General features: G+C 43.5%; 1 pseudogene; it reads right to left on the reverse strand.

Moving 5' to 3' along the window:
- Nucleotides 1-17,937: 17,937 nt before the first annotated feature.
- On the reverse strand, nucleotides 17,938-18,055 carry LOC126419976 (5S ribosomal RNA; annotated as a pseudogene).
- Between the last annotated feature and the right edge of the window lie 1,537 nt (nucleotides 18,056-19,592).

The following is a 19,592-nucleotide window of genomic DNA, read 5'->3' on the forward strand; positions in this document are numbered from 1 at the left end:
TCTATTGGGTAGAGTCCCCAAGTTTATTATTCTGAATTTGCTGTGCTACGTCATAAGGTTCTTTATTTTGGGACTTAGTTTACGTGATTAGCCTGATTCATGAATTCGGTTACGAAGATACTTGTTAACACTATGAGCAAAGACGGCAATGTGAGAAAAGATGCAACAGGAGATGGTTCAAAAGAATCCAAACGTCACAGTGCATGATTTAAAGAATATTATTTACTGAAGGTGATATGTATGGAAGGTGGAGTGAACTTGCCACTCTAAGGCAAGATGACTTTTCACCAAACCATGGTTACTCCTAGAAGCTTGCCAATTACACATTTAGTCACCTACATTAATTATAAGGAACCATACCATATGTTTTTCAGTGAAAAATAAAATATTATTTTTAACGCCATACACAATACTATTGTTTGTAATTTTTACTACAGCTTTACTGTATCTTATTTTAAAGCCGTATGTAATAATAATGTTTGTAGCTTTGCTGTTCCTACCTTTGCAGGGCCAAAAATTCTGAAGGTGGCTTTTGCATAAGCTGAAACCGGTAGATAAACAAATATTACTGCGATCTTGACTGCTCATTCCCATGTACACTGACGTGACAAAAATGGTTCAAATGGCTCTGAGCACTATGGGACTCAACTTCTGAGGTCATCAGTCCCCTAGAACTTAGAACTACTTAAACCTAACTAACCTAAGGACATCACAAACATCCATGCCGAGGCAGGATTCGAACCTGCGACCGTAGCGGTCGCGTGGTTCCAGACTGTAGCGCCTAGAACCGCTCGGCCACCCCGTCCGGCCTGACGTGACAAAAGTCATGGGATACGTCATAATATCGTGTCAGACCTCATGTTGCCCGGCCTCGAGTAGCAACTCGACGTGACTCAAGAAGTCGTTCGAAGTTCATTGCAAAAATATTGAGTCATATAGCCTACATAACTGCGAAAGTGTTGCCACTGCAGGATTTTGTGCACGAACTGAGCTCTCTATTATGTCCCATAAATGTTTAATGGGATCTGAGTGGCCACAACGTTCGCTTGAATTGTCGCGAATGTTCTTCAAACCAATCGGGAACAACTGCGGCCTGGTAACATGGTGTATTGTCATCCATGATAAGATGTCCATGAATGGCTGCAAATAGTCTCCAAGTAGCCGAACCATTTACAGTCAATTATCGGTTCAGATGGTCCAGATGACCCAGTCTGTTCCAAGTAAACACAGCCCACACCATTATGGAGTCAGCAGCAGACTCCACAGTACCTTGTTGACAACTCGCGATCAGTGCCTTCGTGGGGTCTGCGCCATACTCTACCCCTATCATCAGCTCTTACCAACTGGACTTATCTGACTAGACCACAGTTTTCCTCGTCTAGGGTTCAAGCGATATGGCCTCGAGCCCAGAGGCGCTGCAGACAATGTCGTGCTGTTAACAGAGGCACTCACATCAGTCGCCTGCTGCCATAGCCCATTTCTGTGGCAGTGTTGCTTGTCTGTTAGCACTGACAACTCTACACAAACGCAGCTGCTCTCGGTCGTTAAGTGAAGGCCACTGTACTGTTCATGGTGCGAAGTAATTCCTGAAATTTGGTATTCTCGGCACGCTCTTGACATTGTGGATCTCGGAATACTGAATTCCCTAACGATTTCTCAAAATGTCTCATGCATCCAGCCCCAACTCCCATTCCACATCAGTGGAATCACTCTGCATGGTGTTTGGAACCTCCCTATTGACTTAAACATCCGCTTTCGTGCTGCAATGTGATGGCGGAGGAGCGGAAGACAGGATAAGGTAATCGAGACTACCGGACAGGATATCTCCAAGAAGCGCCAACTCGTTAAATGGCTGATGGATGCCTGGCAATGGGAACGGGAGTCAAGCGATAAGGGCCGAAGGGCATATCATTTCTTCCTAGACATCAAGGAACGTCTGAGACTGAGCCATATGAATCCCAGCCAGGGTGTGGTTCACTTTCTGACAGCTCACAGACCTTATACGGCGCACTTCACCGCATACTACTTGTAAATGTGGGGAACATGAAGCCCCCAAAACACACATTGTCACCGATACAGTGCAGGACAACAGACACAACGCAGTACGACAATGACATGATAAAGTGATAAGAGATAAAGACGAGTGGGAGATAATACATAATGGACATTAAATGACGAATACAGACAGGCATGTTCGTATAACAGAACTCTGCAACACACACGAAGCACGTAAGAGCAGTTCCAATTCGTTCACCAACACAGACAACTGTACCTAAACACACACCGAAACACCAAACACGCTCATCAACGCTTGCCGCCGACAGCCTTACACAAAATCTACAATAATTAAACCGTATTAGAATAAACAGTGTAATGCAATTTGTAAATCGGTTCTAGCTTAAGTATAAACAGCAGGCATATCCATACCGCGGTGCCGGCCTGTGTGGCCGACCGGTTCTACGCGCTTCAGTCTGGAACCACGTGACCGCTACGGTCGTAGGTTCGAATCCTGCCTCGGGCATGGATGTATGTGATGTCCTCAAGTTAGTTAGGTTTAAGTAGTTCTAAGTTCTAGGGGACTGATGACCTCAGCTGATGAGTCCCATAGTGCTCACAGATATTTGACCCATACCGCGGTCCAGATACCACTGTCAGGATGTAGCACCTGTAACTGAACACTTAATATACCGGGTGATCAAAAAGTCAGTATAAATTTGAAAATTTAATAAACCACGGGATAATGTAGATAGAGAGGTAAAAATTGACACACATACTTGGAATGGCATGGGGTTTTATTAGAACAAAAAAAAACAAATAACAAAAAAACAAGTCCACAAAATGTCCGACAGATGGCGCATGACAATCGCGTATAAAAGGAGCTGTAATGAGAGAGACGTGACGGGTGAGAGGTACGCCGATATGTTACAGAATCGCGTCATCCCCAGCCTGGCCGATAAACACCTGCTGGAACGTACGATGTTTATGCAGGATGGCGCTCCACCCCATATTGCTAGACGCGTGAAAGATCTCCTGCGCGCGTCGTTTGGTGATGATCGTGTGCTCAGCCTCCACTTTCGTCATGTTTGGCCTCTCAGGTCCCCAGACCTCAGTCCGTGCGATTATTGGCTTTGGGGTTACCTGAAGTCGCAAGTGTATGGTGATCGACCGACATGTGTAGGAATGCTGAAAGACGCCAATGCTTCACCATAACTCCGGACACGTTTTACAGTGCTGTTCACATTATTCCTCGACCACAGCCATTGTTGAGGAATGATGGTGAACATATTGAGCATTTCGTGTAAAGAACATCATCTTTGCTTTGTTTTACTTTGTTATGCTAATTATTGCATTCTGATCAGATGAAGCACCATTAGTCTGACATTTTTTGAACCTTTGTATGTTTTTGGTTCTAATTTGTACCTCTCTATCTCCATTACTCCGTGATTTATTCAGTTTTCAAATTTATACTGACTTTTTGATCACCCAGTATAAGCAACCTGTTAGATAAAATTCAATATACATAATATAGGAACTGAAGGATAATTAATAACATCAAGCAATAACGTACTACCTGGCCGCTATGAACTGCGCGATTCTAGGCGCGCCGGCCGCTGGTGGCCGAGCGGTTCTGGCGCTACAGTCTGGAACCGCGCGACCGCTACGGTCGCAGGTTCGAATCCTGCCTCGGGCATAGATGTGTGTGTTGTCCTTAGGTTAGTTAGGTTTAAGTAGTTCTAAGTCTAGGGGACTGATGACCTCATATGTTAAGTCCGGAACCGCGTTGCTGCTACGGTCGCAGGTTCGAATCCTGCCTCGGGCATGCATGTGTGTGGTGTCCTTAGGTTAGTTAGGTTTAAGTAGTTCTAAGTTTAGGGGACTGATGACCTCATATGTTAAGTCCCATTGTACTTAGAGCCATCTGAACCATTTGAATAACGTACTTTACACTGACACACAATTCCTGTACCCACAATGTACGTAATAGTTATAGTGTTTTTGTAAGTAAAACTAAACTCCGCCCGAACAGGCCATGAAGGCCCAACGGAACCGACCGGCCGCCGTGTCATCCTCAGTCCACAGGCGCCACCGGATGCAGATATGGATGGGCATGTGGTCAGCACACTGCTCTCCCGGCCGTATGTCAGTTTCCGAGACCGGAGCTGCTACTCCTCAATCAAGTAGCTCCTCAGTTTGCCTCACAAGGGCTGCGTGCTTCCCGCTTGCGAACAGAGCTCGGCAGACCGGATGATCACCCATCCAAGTGCTAGCACAGCCTGACAGCGGTTAACTTCGGTGATCTGACGGGAACCGGTGTTACCACTGCAGCAAGGCCGTTGGCCGTGTTTTTGTAAGTAGTTTTAGAAATGTTAATCCGTAAATTAAACTGTTTCGAACCAAGACTGCAAGACTCGAAGTAATTCCGAGGTTTTCAGATCAGGCTGACTCAGACAGGGTAACAGTTCTCTGTCTCTTTCTATCCAAGTCTTTCCTATCATCTATCATCATATCTTCTTAAAATATTATCTCTTTGTGTTTTTTCTTATGTACTGTTAATTTATTATTACTTCTGTTGTAACTGCTGAAAAATATAATTGCTATTTGTAATATGGAATATGTTTTTTAATCCATATGAAAAGCTGTAAAATGAACGACCTGCCATAAAATGTTAGGCAACAGGTCTCTAAATGAGCAGTAAATCAAATTCAAATTCAGATCCCGTGTTCAAAGTCAGATAATTGCCATTGTGCGGCCGTAATCACGTCGGAGTACATTTCACATAAATCACATGAGTTCAAATGAAAGCTCCGCCAATGCACTGTTCTTTTATACCTTGAGTATGCGATACTACCGCCATCAGTACATGTGCATAGCACTATCCCATGTAATTTATCACCTCAATGTATACAAAAGTATGCATTTTTCTTAAGGCTTACGCTATTACTATTTTTCCCTACCTATAGGGGTAATGTGACCAGTGCCATCGCAACAGTTTCTGATGTTTATTGTCCTCATTTCCAGGCATATTTTCTAGGAAACTTGCCCTAGTGTTTGAAACAATAAAATGTGGCTGCAGCAGACCGTTTTCAATAAGATTTTTGTGTTGTGAGAGATGTAAAAAAATAGACACGGTAAGGTAAGATCAAAAAGTTTCAATTTGAGATCGTTGCTGCAGCGAATATACAACTAGCGAGACTCCTATGCGGTTGTATAAGCACCGACATGTAGTCATGGGATTACTGTGGCATTCGTGTCGTGTAAATGCGGAAACTACGGCAACGTTTCTATCAAAGGCGTCCAATCAGCACCTCCGTGCTGTTATTCTTTACTTGGTTACCGAAGGACAAACACCGGTGGACGTCCATTGGAGAATGAAGAACTGTGTGGGGCAGCATGTCTGTCGGAAACCATCGTTTTGGAATGGTGTGTCAAGTTCAGTGCTGTTCGTGGCTCGACACAAGATACCGGCCGATCTGGGAGGTCAGCGCTCGAGGTACACGAACACCCGCCCAATGGTACTGATCCCTCCTCATGCGGTTACCACGCCTTCGGTCCCTTAAAAAAAGGTCTTGAAAGGTCGACGATGTCTGTCGGACGTGAATGTACAGCGGGTAGTTATGGACTTCTTCACACACCAGGACACAGTATCTTACCAAACAGATATGTTCAAACAGATGCATTGGGGCGATTTTGCCTCATTGGCATAGCGATTCTGAACTGTACTGTCTTCGAAAGGGAATTTTTTGTTCGCCCCTCATAACATAAATTAATCACTTCAAAATCGTCACAAAAGGACTGAATGACGGCTGGTAAGATTGCAAAGTTTACACATTAAATGGTTTAGAAGTTAGTCTGATATGTTGTATTCTGCTTGATATATATGGAAGTAAAACTAGAATAAATTGTTGGTGTAAACACAATGGCCTCTTTTCCCGACGAGTAATGTGGCCACTTTTCGCGATCGAACGCCTTGCCGGCACTATTGATTCTCAGCTCGAACTATCAAATCGAAAAAATAACAAGGAATTACATTTGTATGCTACAATACGTTATTGAAAAAAGTGCTACTCTGCGTGGAAATGAAGTAACAAGGATAATACAAATGGCTTACTTTACCCCAACTACCTGAAAACCAGAAATAATTTTACAAAAAGTAACGGAATGAGATTCCTCTGTGAAACCGAGTGACAACAACGATAGTGTATATTAGAACTGGTAGGTCACTTCTCGGCAGGCAGTAGCACTGTTCGAAACAAAAAGTATGCAATGGCCACCTTTCACATCACGGCTACTTCAACACATTGAAACGTCCCCTTAGAAAAATTATACATGACTGCTTAAACTGACACACAATATTTTTTTAGCGCAACGCAATCTGACTTTCAATAATCCCTACAAAAGAATGACCCTGACTAACATTAACCTATACCTTTCACAAATCACTTACCTCACAAAAATCTTCGTTACTCAAGCTACTGCAATACAGCGAGCGCCACTACTGCCAGCTAAATAAAAGATTCAAACTACTGAAGGCACTAACTACTGATAGGCATAGTTAGCAATGAAAGATTTTGATAGAGAACAAACAATGTATTTACCTTAATAGTGTTCAAAAGTCATAATATATATAGCAGTTCATGACATCCATTCTTACAAATGTACTGTTTCTGATGGACACACGTCCAGATCATCCGCTCTCAAAAATCCGCCATCTCACTTCCCTACATCCACCACTGCTGGCGGTTCACCTCCAACTGCGCAACGCTACGCGCTGCTAACAGCCAACAGCCCAACACTACAATAGCGAATATTACAACAATGCCACCCAGCCACATACTGCACACAGCACAGCCAGTGATTTTCATACAGAGCGCTACGTGGCGTTACCAATATAAAACCTAAACAGCCTACTTACAACATGTACCCTTATAATACTTTCATTTGAGGCAATTCTCAATAAATATGAGCTAGGAAAGGAGCCCATTCGTGGAATAGCAAATTTAAAATCTAACTGCAAGCCTATCATTTTCTTATGCCTTGTTCGCTTCAAATAGTTTTTTTTTTTTTTTTTTTTTCAATGCCGGGGTCCTATAAGTCTGTGCAGCGTTCAGCTGTTGGCATCGTGTCGTCTTGTGTGAATTCGATTTTGAAAGAGGAATTTAAAATTTATACTTTGTATATTGTGTGTTCAGTTTCGACGATAGAGCAGACACAAGAGATTCAACATAAGTTTTAGATCCGTTCACTGACGTAGTGTATGACCAGACCTTTCTTATAAATCTCTCGCCAGGATCGCCTTATGAAAATGACTGTATGAATCATACATGGCCCTTCCTACAGATACACGAGTTTCTATTTACTTTCCTCTATTACGATACCTGCAATCTCTCTTGCAGTAAGAGTGTAGTAGCATCTAGCTGCTGGTAAACCTTTCGGGATGTGAGGTAGTGGTCCAAGAAACTCTTCTGTTCCTGACGTTTCGTCAAGGACTGCGCTGACTTCATCGAACAATCGTGCACAAAATCCTGCACCGGCAACACTTTCGCATTAATGGACGGCTATAGAGACAACACAGCTCAATGCTTCTGCAGGGGTCATCCAATGCCCATGGCACGTCAAGCTACTGCACTACAATGGGCAAAAGGAAATCCAAAACGATATTAGGAGATGTCCCATGACTTTTTTCACTTTAGTGTACAGCACCAGATTTCACGTTTTAATATCTTTAAACCATTTCCATAAAAGTTTTGATTGAGGTCAAAAGGACTAATTCTTTAGCAGATTTTACCAAATAGTGAACAAAAAGCTTCCTGTCTATCCTAGTGCAGTAAACCAATAACCAGTACAAAACAAGGTCCCAGTAAGAGAACAACGAAACCTGTAAAACCATCCGGAAATGGATATGTAAGAAATTCTAAACCGTTTGATTCAGATAAAACCGTATGAAACAAAATTTGTAGCTAGTTGCTGTTTCAGTTATAAACCGTATTCATTTCTGCTTAATGCCGATAATGTATGCTTTGTTTTCCCAGTCGGTAACGGGCAGGCCAAAGTTACCATCTAGTATTACAGTGTTTCTGTACTACCGAGATTAGGCTATCTTTGAAAGAGTCTACGAGCGATGGGCCTTCATCTGGTAGTCGGTAACAACACCCAATGATTATGCTAGTAGCTACGAGTATAAATACTCTTTCTCACAGAGAGTCTAGTCTATCTTCTCGATATTCATTCCATGTGTTGTCGAAAATTTCTCTACTTTCTACCTCAGCCTTCAACCAACTCTCATCTTTTCCGACTATATTCTAAGAGAGCTGTAAACTTTACTACGGATACTCCGGTTCTTAATAATATTCTGAGATCTTCAGTCTACACATTTCCTATCAAGACTGTTGAAATAATTGGCTTATCTGTTGCTGGTTTGTCTATTGGGAGTCTGAATTTGGAGGTTTAATCTAAATAACAATAATAATAAAGTGTATTCCATACATACTTTGCACCCGAGAGCCGTTTCCGGTATCTACTACAAACCTGACCCATCTTTTGAGACTTTGCGAGTCTCCACCTTGTAGCGTAGGTCGAAGATTCTGCAGACTAGTTCGTCACAGAACAGGTAAAGCGTCTGGTTTAAACCCTCTATTCGGCGCCAGATCAGAAAGCGACAATCAGTCTTCAGAACGATGCCGCAAATCGACAGCTCCACAGAGACCTGAAGACTGAGATTAGCTGCCTTCACCACTAGCAACGATCTGCAACTGACTGCAACCTCATCATCACCCTCATTCGTGGATTAGTTTCGAGGAAACTGTTCCGACTTCAGCTTCTTAGTTCTCATGTTTCCTCTGCCCGCCGTATTCCATCCTTTGAGTAATTGGCATATCAGAGGAAAAATACTCCTATCGGAACTCAAAAAAGCGAATATGCTCATCTTTATTAAAAGACTCTAATTGAAAAGTGGGGTTACCGGCTGCCTCATCCTATCTTCCTCGGCAGCTGTAATAATTTTCGCAAATATATTGGTATGCTAATATATTTGAACTCTTTTTAACATGCAACTCACCTCTTCCTCCCAAAGGCTGCCCTAACCGTAAATCGTTCACATTCACTATTCCATTCCTGCTCGCGCCCATCCACTCCCAATTGCCCGTTCTCACTCACCCATTCGAAACCAACTCATTGTCATTATCACTTTCTGAAAAATTGTCACTGTCTCCTGTCTCAAAGCCACAATTGGTTTCGTTCTTTCCTACTACCCTACTAGTACTTTCTCCTCTTACTGCCACTGTCTCCGTTTTGTTTTCTCTTACTGTTACTATCTCATTCATTCCTTCCCACTACTTCTGTGTCTTCTGACTGTCGCTCTCTCTATCTATCTATCTCTCTCTTCCTCGTTGTCATTGTCATAGACTCTGTCTCTGATTATCATTGGCCCTCACGCACTTACACTTTCTCCTTCTCTTTTTTCCTCTCCCTCTGGCTCCGTCTCCTTCACTCTTTTCCTAGCGCTGTTCTCTCACTGTCTGCTACGTTCTGCTGCCACTGTGTCCCTCTCTTTCTCTCATACTGTCATTGTCTCCTTCGCTCTTTCTGTCCCACAATATCGCTGTCTACTACCTTCCAGTATCTGTTGCCTCTCCATCTCTTCCCGCTGCCACTGTCTCGTTCTGTCTCAGCATAAAAAAGTGCGAATATGTTCGCATACCGATATTTTTGCGAATTTTTTTAAAGGTGTTGACGAATTGAGAACGAAGCGCTGGTACATCACTTTTCAGTCAGAGCCTTTTAATAAAGAGGGGCATATTCGTGTTTTTTGTGCTCTGGTACGAGCATTTTTCCACTGTCTCCCTTCTTTTCCCTACCAAGCAGGGCATGTCACTCATATGAAAAGAACTTGATGGGTTAGTAAATTTAAGATAATTTTCTTCAATGAAATTAAAATAATGCAAAAATAATATTGCATCTCAGATCTGATTTTACACGCACCAAAATTTTACATGTGCTTCAGTACTTCAACCTGGAGTTCCCAGAACCCATCTGATAATGACGGAGACTCGCTAAATCGTATTTCTTTGTGCTACATCACTTAATAAACTACGTTTTCGCCTCACACCGCCCTCTACGTGGACAAGTAGGGTAACTTCGAATTTCTGTATCTCGGAAGCTGATAAAGATACCTAGAAAATTTTCAAAGTTCCTCGAGACCGGAATCTTAGGAATGTATCGTAAAATTGCAGCCATTTTCTGTGGGTAGCCGTCTCAGAATCCGCATCTGGTTGCTGCATATTTGGTAATTTTGTGGTTTACGGTCGCTGCACGACTTGGGAACCACATGGAGCCCACCATTGATAAATTTATTTAATGTTTACGTGCATATTTTAGGTGTGCGATTAACGTAGTTTTGAAACTCAATATCTGGAAAAGAGATAAATATATCACGAAAACTTTCAAATTTGTTCGAGATCGGGATCTTAGGAATACATCGTAAAAATTTCTGCCATTTTTGTGCATAGCTATCTCGGAATCCTCGGCTGGGGTTTGGTCCGCTGGTGACAGCGAAAAATCGTAAAAAATCCCTTTTCTTGGAAGCTTCCGGAGAACTGTCCATGAACTAATGGTGCCTGCATAATTATGATCAAGCTGATTGTAGCTCACATCAAATGGAAAAAGATCTAACTCATTTACTCCATTTGCCTAAGTAGGGGGAAGTGTTTAATATTCATACTTTGACCTTTGACCTTGTACTATGGGACAGTGAGTGTATGATGAAACTTCTGTCGTGTATACAAATGGTCCCTGGCCAGAGGAATATCCAGAACACTTGACCCTACCTTTCCCACGTCAGTAGAGCCAGAGGTATGAGGACCGAAAAATCCCGTTTTTATGCACGGCGTTGTTGAACGTATTGGTAAGCATGTTGTCGCATGCACAAAACTGCAAAGCTTTTCAGGATACTTGCTTTGTTTCACTCTGTTAACATGTTCCCTACATTTCTAGTCATGTGTGTCGTAGTATATATTATTGAAAATATTTTAAACTTATTTCTATTATCTTCGTTTCTTAATCTATCTTCTAGTTTATATGCTTTAACTGATCTGAGGAATTTCATTTCTGGCGTCACTACTGAATTTAAGTCTTTCATGTTTGCCATCCAATCCTCGGGTCCATAAAGGAGTAAGAGAACAGGTAGTTGTTTTAATATAATTTCAGTTCCGTTTCTTCGATTGTCACAGAGAAGGGACAGGTGCACGAACAGGAGAGAGAACACCCAACGGCTCTTCTCATTGCCAGCGGGAGACAATGCCTCAAACCTATTCGTTAGAGATACAGAGCTAGCTTTTGAGGCAATATCCGCACAAAGTCTTCCTCGCGAAATAACTCCATATCTGGGCACGTCCGATGGCCGCTTGGTTCCAGACAGAATTTTGTAACGTAGGAGAAGAAGTACCGTCGGGAGTATTGTCACGACTCTGATGGGTGTTGAGTCATTCTTGGATAGCTCAGTCTGTAGAAGGCTTGCCCGAAAAAGATAAGTCGTGGTCCGGTAAACACAGTTTTAATCTGCAGGAAGTTTAAAATCAGCAGGCACTGCGCTGCAGAGCAAAAATTCAGAAGGGGCTGTCCTCTTATCATCAGACTAAATGTATTACGCAAAAACTTCGTGCACCAATGGGCGTACCTCACAAGCATCGCATGCTCATGGATTCTCTTGCCTTAGAAGAAATCTGTGTGTCAAATGGTGGTGCCCATATGTGCAGCGCGTTGACAGAACTTCGCCTCAGCTGAGTGGTGAAGGAAGCTACGCCACAACCAGGCATCTGGCTTCACCATATGAAACTTGTTATCCCCTTCTTTGAGCCTCTTACTGATGACCAGGAACGTCATTGAAAAGATCAGCCCGTCTAGAAGGACACCACAGTGTGAATGATGTTAGCTGCTGCGTCCGACGGATTGAAACACGCCCCGCGGAGTGATCGTGCTGTTTGAGGCGCCGTGTCACGGATTGCGCGGCCCCTCCCGCCGAAGGTTCGAGTCCTCCCTCGGGCATGGGTGCGTGTGTGTTGTTCTTAGCATAAGTTAGTTGAAGTTAGTTTAAGTAGTGTGTAAGCCTAGGGACTGATGACCTCAGCAGTTTGGTCCCTTAGGAATTCGCACACATTTGAACACTTTGAAAAGCCTTCACTGACGCAAGGAATTTCGAATTTTTAATTTTTTGGGTGGAGAATGCTCGGCATGCCTGGTCTCGCGTATAAAGACAGTCCCAAAATTTTATCGTCTGAGTGTGGTAATAAAATAAATCACTTTTTGGAAGGTGTGCAAAGTATGTAATAAAAATAGGCTACTTGCAGTAACTCAGTCCATCTCGGTAGAAACACAGCTTTCTCCGTCCGTGACAACCCAAAATCAGTGCGAGAACTGGTATTCAGCCTTTCGGATGAGAAGCATGAGGGGAAGCATCTGTTGTGATTTACAGAGATGTTTCCGTGGCCTAGAATAGCTTCTCCAGCGTCCGGGAGGAGTTTTACAACGGCAGAAGTGGGCTGGCCGGCGAGGGAGCAGAACAGGGCTGTGAAAGCTGTCCTCGCAAGAGGCTGGGTGCACGTGCACGCACACACTTACTCACGCATGAAGGAGGTGGGTACCTGTCATCTGGTGAGAGAAAGAGATCACTGAGCACTTCGTGATGATGCTTTGTATCAGTGCATGGGCACAGAGGTCCTCGTAGTAACTCTCTCTCTCTCTCTCTCTCTCTCTCTCTCTCTGTCTCTCTCTCTCTCTCTTTCTTTCCTACGATTTATACCGTAGCATGGGATCTACATCTATATACATGCTCCGCAAACCACCGTATGGTGTGTAGTGATGCTCCGATACCGTCAAAATATCGATTTCAACTCAAACGAGTAGTAAGGCTTACTCATATCATCTTGCGATACTACTAGTATGAGTAGTCCAAGGGTATTGATATATACACACATCGACACTTTTTTAATTTATTATGCAAATAAATGAATGCTGACTATACATAATATTTTACTTGTCGCTATATTTATGTATTCTAATAAAACACGTTACCTACTTTTATTTCTTTATTAATGGTAATCCGTAAACAAAACAGTAGCTTTTTGGAAGGTTTTCCAGAAAGAACTACTGCCTTAAATACTTAGGAAACGATTTATTTCTATTCTGAGTCGTAGTTGCATCAGCTTTTCAAAATACTCACTAGGCACAGATTTAGCAACGGCAATAAAGTATTGTTGAGCACGTTTGCGCAAAAGGAAAAATACTTTAATGTCTTCCCATTCTGCAAATGAGTAGCTTTTGAAATGTATTACAGGGTTTGACAATGGTGTGTTTCCTCGTTCTTTACGCGGTCGTGCGCTAGCTGTTTATATTTGCGAAACTAGAATTCCTGTGTTGCACTAGACGAAGCATCATTTCATCTTGCTCAGATTAACTTGGGCTGCTTTGTTGCTAGTAAACCATACTTCTCAGTTGTTTTATGGATCGTTCACATGTTGCTGGTTCTTGAAAGCCCAGGTTTTCAACCTTGGATCCAATAAACGAGGTGAAAAAGGTCATGGCATAGTCATGTGCACACATACCGATGGTGTTAGTATCGCGTACACAAGGTATAAGAGGACAGTGCACTGGAGGAGCTGTCATTTGTATTCAGATGATTCATGTGAAAAGGTTTCCGACGTGATTATGGCCGAAAGATGCGACTTAACAGACTCTGAACGCGGAACGGTAGTTGGAGTTAGACGCTTGGAACATTCCATTATGGAAATCGTTAGGGAATTCCATATTCCATAAACCAAAGTATCAAGAGTGTGCTGAGAACACCAAATTTCAGGAATTATCTCTCACCACGAACAACGTAGTGGCAGACGGCCTTCCCCTAACGACCGACAGCAGAGATGGTTACGTAAAGTTGTCAGTGCTAACAGACAAGAAACGCCTTTGAAGTAAACCGCAGAAATCAATGTGGGACGTACGCCGAACGTATTCGTTAGGACAGTGCAGCGGAATTTGGCGTTAATGGGCTGTGGCAGCAGCGAGTGCCTTGCTAACAGCGCGACATCGCCTGCAGGGCCTCTCTTGGGCTCGTGACCGTATCGGTTGGACCCTAGACGACAACCGTTGCATGGTTAGATGAGCCTCGATTTCAAGTGGTAAGAGCTGACGCTACGAAGGCATGGACCCATGCTGTTAACAAGGCACTGTTCAAGCTAGTGGTAGCTTCATGATGGTGTGTGCTGTGTTTATATGCAATGGACTGGGTCCTCTGGTCCAACTGGACCGATAACGGACTGTAAATTGTTGTGTTCGGCTACTTGGAGATCGTCTACAGCCATTCATGGATTTGATGTTTCCAAACAACGATACCGTTTCCACGGATGACAATGCGCTATGTCAACAGGCCACAACTGTTTGCGACTGGATTGAGAAACATTCTGGACAGTTCGAGCGAATGATTTGGCCACCCAGATCGCCCGACATGAATCCCATTGAACTTTTATAAGACGTAATCGAGAAGTCAGTTCTTGCAAAAAGTCCTAAACCGGCAACACTTCCACAATTATGAACTGCTAAAGAGACACAGTGGCTCAGTATTTCTGCAGCGGATTTGCAACAACTTGTTGAGTTCACGGTACGTCTAGTTGCTGCACTATGCCGGGCAAAACGAGGTCCGACACGATATTTGACGGTATCCGATGATTTTTGTCGCCTCACTGTATTGCAACAATGGCTGCTTGGCCAATTAACTCAATTAATCCGTACTTTTCTTGAGGTCTCTCAGTGAAACTCCTTTGCATTCTTTGATAATTGGTAAGAATGATACTAAACTATTAAGTTCTCTTCCAAAAAAATTAATCATTGTTGTAATTTGTATATTGTAACATATTTTTGTCTTGCGAGGTATCCAAAAGGATAAGAAAACTGTAGGATAGTACAGTGTTTTCATCCATAGAGGCCGGCCGAAGTGGCCGTGCGGTTCTAGGTGCTACAGTCTGGAACCGAGCGACCGCTACGGTCGCAGGTTCGAACCGTGCCTCGGGCATGGATGTGTGTGATGTCCTTAGGTTAGTTAGGTTTAATTAGTTCTAAGTTCTAGGTGACTGATGACCTCAGAAGTTAAGTCGCATAGTGCTCAGAGCCATTTGAACCATTTTCATCCATAGAGCAGACGCAAGCAGCCACTCACCCAATACTCGGATACGTGTGTGAAACTGATTCGATACAAGTATTTTTCTTTCAATGCCGAGTAAGCACCGAAAGAATTATGCGAGTCTAAAAGTACCTTGTTCTGTGTGTTACCTGTCTGTGTGTCGTGTTTTCTGAGGCAGACTGGAGACCAGTCCTGTATTAGCATAAGCGATCATGGAAAACAACCTAAAAGCCTCAATTAGGATTGCCAGAGGTGTACCACACCAAGGGTCGTTAACCCGTTGGATGGATTCGATCCGGGTCTACCTTACTTGCCAGTTGGTAAGCTAAAGCACCACGCATTAACCTGTACGGGCAGGTCGGAGTTAAATACGGCTAATTTACTAACAGAGGCAGTGTGCGGTTTGCAGGGAGGGGGGGGATGGGGGGGGGGGGATTTCCCCCCCTCTGCATCAGACCATCCCCTCCTCTGGTGCTAGTTTATGCGTCCCAACCTGGGATCTGCTGAACGGAATGAACAGTCTAATGAGTACACAGTATGGTTTGAGAGTAAATCGGAGAAAGACGAAGGTAATGAGAAGTAGTAGAAATGAGAACAGCGAGAAACTTAACACCAGGATTGATGATCACGAAGTCAATGAAGTTAAGGAATTCTGCTACCTAGGCAGTAAAATAACCAATGACGGACGGAGCAAGGACGACATCAAAAGCAGACTCGCTACGGCAAAAAAGGCATTTCTGGCCAAGAGAAGTCTACTAATATCAAATACCGGCCTTAATTTGAGGAAGAAATTTCTGAGGATGTACGTCTGGAGTATAGCATAGTATGGTAGTGAAACATGGACTGTGGGAAAACCGCAACAGAAGAGAATCGAAGCATTTGAGATGTGGTGCTACAGACGAATGTTGAAAATTAGGTGGACTGATAAGGTAAGAAATGAGGAAAGGAATATGTGGAAAACACTGATAAGGAGAAGGGACAGGATGATAGGACATCTACTAAGACATGAGGGAATGACTTCCAAGATACTAGAGGGAGCTGTAGAGGGTAAAAACTGTAGAGGAAGACAGAGATTGGAATACATCTTGCAAGTGCTACTCTGAGATGAAGAGGTTAGCACAGGAAAGGAATTCGTGGCAGGCCGCATCAAACCAGTCAGTAGACTGATGACCAAAAAAAATATGTGTCAGTTTTCTATCGTCAGAATAAGTACAGCTTTTCACAAATGTGCCTCTACTTTTTGAATTCCCCTCGTATACCTGTATGTAGAGGATTTTGTAAATAAGCTTTACCAATCATGTACTTTTAAAGATATAGCAAGGGATGGCTTTTCTGATAGTGCATACGCGTGCATAGTGAGTTTCAGCATTAACATCTGTTTATAAATAGTTGTTTAACCATGCGTAACGCCACGGTCCAAGCTACTAACATATATAATTCTAATAACCCCCGAAGACAACCCCCCCCCCCCCCCCCCCAACTGGTAAAAGCACAAATCGCACCCTGAACAGAGGTGATAAAACCGCAACAGTTACCGGTATATTTCAGTTCAGCTAGCAAAGTTTTTTTTTTAGGATTATATAAAACGCAAACCTTCACCTTCTTTTTTTCTGAAGGGTTTCCAACTCTGCAGTCGGCTGTGACGTGGAAGAAATAACCAAAAGTTATAGTCTAAGGTTTAGAAGACATCGAGAATGTAAGCGACGAAGCACAAGATGTTTTTGGACAACCATGTGGCAGGATATTAGCTTGAAGAGATTCATGAAAGCTGTTGAACGCCCAAATTTGGATAGTCGTTCTGTAATTTCTGCTCTACCTCTGCCAAACGTGAGATAAGTGTCTTGAATGACGCGCCGCTGTGCCTGGTGCGAGCCACGAAATTATAGAAATTTTCCGAGTATATGTACTCTAAAATCAAAGACATTTCAAGTCAATCGGAATTGGTATTCAGAGATGGTCTGCTGCTGCTTTTCTCCTACCAGTCGAATGTGTAGCTAAGTGCGTAGGCTGGGTGAGTGTAACGAGTGCATATGCAATGTGTTTGTTTTGTTACGAATGATCGTGTACCGAGAAGAAGTAAAATAATGAAACGGAGAACCAGCACACATTTTACTTATTTATCATGTTCCATGGGACGATGAAAGCCAAAACTACACGACTTAGTCCATAGTTTACAAAATCCTGGTTATAAAATTTATAATGTAAACAAACAATTAAGAAAAAACACGGGAAAATTCGAGAGGGCATACGAATAAATAATACACTACAGATAATAGAACTCAACTACTGACAGGACAAGCTCCTGTACAAAATAGGATTGTGCCACATTGAAATCTTCGAACTTAAACTTGAAGTCTTGGGGTTTATCACTCAGTTTTCGCAGTTATGCTCAAATCATATCAAAAATGAGACCTGTTGAATAGTGCACCTTTCTGTACAACAATCATTCAAGTGCAAATCGTTTTTCCGCCTAGTGTTCATTGAATGAGTGTTGCAATTTCTTCCGAAAGAGTCATTATTGTCAACAACAAATCTCATGGTGGAGTCCACACTAAACTAAATTAAACTCCGCCCGAACAGGCCATGACGGCCCAAATGTACTGACCGGCCGCCGTGTCATCCTCAGCCCACACGCGTCACTGGATGTGGATATGGAGGGGCATGTTGTCAGCAAACCACTCTCCACGCCGTCTGTCAGTTTCCGAGACCGGAGCCGCTACTTCTCAAACAAGTAGCTCCTCAGTTTGCCTCACAAGGGCTGAGTGCACTTCTCTTGCCAACAGCGCTCGGCAGACCGGATGGTCACCCATCCAAGTGCTAGCCCAGCCCGACAGCGCTTAACTTCGGTTATCTGACGGGAACCGGTGTTACCACTGTGGCAAGGCCGTTGGAATGGAGGCTAAACTATCGGTTCAAAAAGTATAAGGACACCCAGAAAATGGCTCTGAGCACTATGCGACTTAACTTCGGAGGTCATCAGTCGCCTATAACTTAGAACTAATTAAACCAAACTAACCTAAGGACGTCACACACATCCATGCCCGAGGCAGGATTCGAACCTGCAACCGTAGCGGTCGCTCGGTTCCAGACTGTAGCGCCCAGAACCGCACGGCCACTCCGGCCGGCTCACCCACACGTAGCGCGGAATTGACCACCAAATCACTAGAGGCGGTCCCACCAGTATAAAAGGAAGAGAGCAGAAAAGCAGGGTGCAGAATGAGTCGGCCCGGAGAGCTCATTGGCTTCGGTCGTCGGCTTGTTGCTGGATATCATTTGAGCAACTAATTTATCACGGAGATTCAATGCTCATAAGGTACTCAAATCGACTGCTGGTTACGTGATTGTGAAGTGGAAATGCTAAGGAACGGCCACGGGTAGACGAAGAACAAGTGGACTTCAGCTACTGACGGACTGGGGCCATCGAGTATTGTGTTGGTTGTAAGAAAATCATAAATCAGCAGTCCAGTGTGTACCAAAGTGCTCCAGGCAGTCCAGTTAATACAATGTCTATGTGTAAGAAGTTAAAACTAAAGGGGTATGATGCTCGAGCACCTCTTCATAAGCCACACGTTGCTCTAATCAGAGCTAAGCGACGCTTGAAATGTTGTAAAGTGGGACGCCACTAGGCAATGGTTGAGTGTAAATGAGTGCTTTGGATTGATTAGTGCCGACAGTTGGTTGGTTGATTGGGGTTGAAGGGACCAAACAGCAAGGTCATCAGTCCCTTGTTTCAAAGGTGGTCCATTCGGACGGATTTACATCTCAGAAGAATCATAACGATAAAAGGGAAAAGCTATAAAACGTAAAAGTGCAGTCGTGTTGTCAATGGTGAAAACAAAGGGGGGAGTCAACAAGTGGGCAACCCCAAGGCTATGCTAGATGCAGAAAATATCCCACCTCTGATGCAGTACAGGCAAGATAACCTGCTATTCAAAAACATTCAACCACTATGTAAAGCGGTATTGCAAAAGGAGACTAACCAAATCTAAAAAGCGATAAAAACAGAGTAAAAGGGAGAGGAAAGAGGATCTTGGCCAAAGAGGGAAGTCAGGACTCTCAAAACACAGCTTACAGTGGGAGAAACCCCAACCCTCACCGCCCTGCCCCTACTCCAGAGGGAGATTAAAGACCTTAGAACTGAAAATAAAAACCAATTTCACGGAGGAAACTGAGAAAAAGTTCAACCACCCAGGAATCATCTGCCAATATTAAAAGTATAGTGCGAGGATGTCTATACTTAGTACGCAGAGCCAAAAGAAGGGGGCATTCCACCAAAATGTGGGCTACTAACTGGAAGGCTCCACAACCACAAAGTGGAGGTGGCTCATTACGCAAAAGAAGACCATGGGTCAGCCTGATATAACCGATGTGGAGACGACACAGGGTTGTCGAGTCCACGGGACAGGTGTCATCTAAATAGCACGAAGTT

This window comes from Schistocerca serialis, chromosome 9 (genome assembly GCF_023864345.2).
Source record: "Schistocerca serialis cubense isolate TAMUIC-IGC-003099 chromosome 9, iqSchSeri2.2, whole genome shotgun sequence".
In the NCBI taxonomy this organism is placed as follows: Eukaryota; Metazoa; Arthropoda; class Insecta; order Orthoptera; family Acrididae; genus Schistocerca; species Schistocerca serialis.